This window comes from Sinocyclocheilus rhinocerous, unplaced genomic scaffold, assembly GCF_001515625.1.
Source record: "Sinocyclocheilus rhinocerous isolate Xijiao unplaced genomic scaffold, SAMN03320098_v1.1 scaffold233, whole genome shotgun sequence".
Lineage (NCBI taxonomy): Eukaryota > Metazoa > Chordata > Actinopteri > Cypriniformes > Cyprinidae > Sinocyclocheilus > Sinocyclocheilus rhinocerous.
Genome location: NW_015643174.1, coordinates 182,972 through 184,571, shown reverse-complemented (window position 1 = coordinate 184,571; position 1,600 = coordinate 182,972). Strand labels below are relative to the sequence as shown.

Below are 1,600 nucleotides of genomic sequence, written 5' to 3'. Positions count from 1 at the left end.
TTTTTGGCCTTTTTCCAAATAAAGAAAATGTTTGTCTGAAAACAATAAGGTTTGGATTGTCTGCCCTGTACAGAATATTAATGTAAAAACATTCAATGTCTGCAGCACCAGTGCTATATGCAAAAAAAAAAAAAAAAGTTAACGTACAGCCCTGGAATGATATTTATTGTTTTTACTGGAGGAAAAATAGGAAAATAACAGATAATAAAATTGGTGTCTTATCTCCATCCTGCCACCAGAGGTCACTTGATGACCAACAAACACATTAGGCTACTATGTTTACGAAATTAGTGTTTACAAAACTGACAACAAAAAAAAAAAACTTTTCTATTTGCTTGTGTACAAATAATTGTTTCTTTTCTATGTGGTTCATCTCATTGTTTCTGTTTCCTGTCTAATCTCTCTCCTATATGTTGCTGGCTCATTAATATTCAACATACGATTACCATACTGGGCAGAAATGCAAATTTAAAAAGTACAAGTATCTATTAATTTCAGGATATCAGCACCCCTAGTTCCCGCGGCCATGCGTGAAGGAAGAAGGGATACAGCTGCGGCTACTGCATGCACACATAAATATAGCATAATTTTTTGTCACACTGTACAACAATAATTACTGTTTTTGCATTATTGCAAGGACGGTAAAAAAAAAAAAGGTAAATTGGCAACAGTGTCTACAGGTTCCTCAGGTACATCCTGCTGCCAGCTGCCTATTTTGTGTTGGTTCTGTGTTTGGTATTTCAAACGCGCTCTGAGGGATTTTTAATCTCTTTTGCTCATTGTGCCAATAATAATGAATATTCATTACTCAAAGCAAGACCCGCCTTTCTGTATAATCCAATGGGCGCAGGATTGATGTCGTCTCCAGGAAGTCTTCCACTCGTGTACAGATGACAGCTGAACAGAGACTGTTTGACCGGTTAGCCCTGTCTCCGTCCGGAAACATATAGCAATGGAAGTATTAATGTCCTACCTTCACAGCCAAAGGGGATAACATCTGCTGTATTGCTAGACATACAGTGGGCTAAATATCTGCTTTTTTTGTTTGTTTGTTTGAAAGGATCGGGATCAAGCCTAAGTGAGGTACTGCTACTCAGCTGCCACATTAGCGGCTAATGCACTTATCCTATATGCTTAAATGCATTTATTTCATAACATACTCAGTAAAACTAAGCGTTTATCGCGATAGCGTATTATGACGCGTACAGGATTGTGGCCATATCAGGTGCATGCTTTATTTTTTTATTCGGATCGCGACAAAAATGTGGTTAAGACAGATCACAAGCTTAAAAACAAGAAAGGACAATCAGTGTAAACTTAAATGCTGTTCGTAATAATAAATGCTCACTCTACAGATATTCTCTCATTGTTTGTTTTTTTGTCTAGTAACTATAGAATGGCATAAATTGTGCATTTATATGGTTCAAGGGCGTCACTCAGTTTTAAGAAGGAGTGACATTTAATTTCATCAACTTCATTTTTACAAATCTTGAAAATGTTGACATTTTCATTTATGTCATTTAGCCAAGATGGCTAATTTTCACATTAATATAAAAGTAAAAAGTACATAATCTTTTGTTTTGTTTTTGTTAACCCCCCC

The 1,600-nt window shown here is 36.1% G+C and overlaps 1 protein-coding gene across 1 annotated transcript in view; it reads left to right on the top strand.

The window, feature by feature from the left end:
* The first annotated feature begins 885 nt into the window (after positions 1 to 885).
* The window catches only part of LOC107757059 (NAD kinase-like), a 78,499-nt gene continuing 77,784 nt past the window's right edge, over positions 886 to 1,600 (top strand). Inside the window, exon 1 of the mRNA XM_016574430.1 lies at positions 886 to 1,083. The gene's annotated coding sequence lies outside the window, so the exon portion shown is untranslated. The remainder of the gene's footprint in view (positions 1,084 to 1,600) is intronic.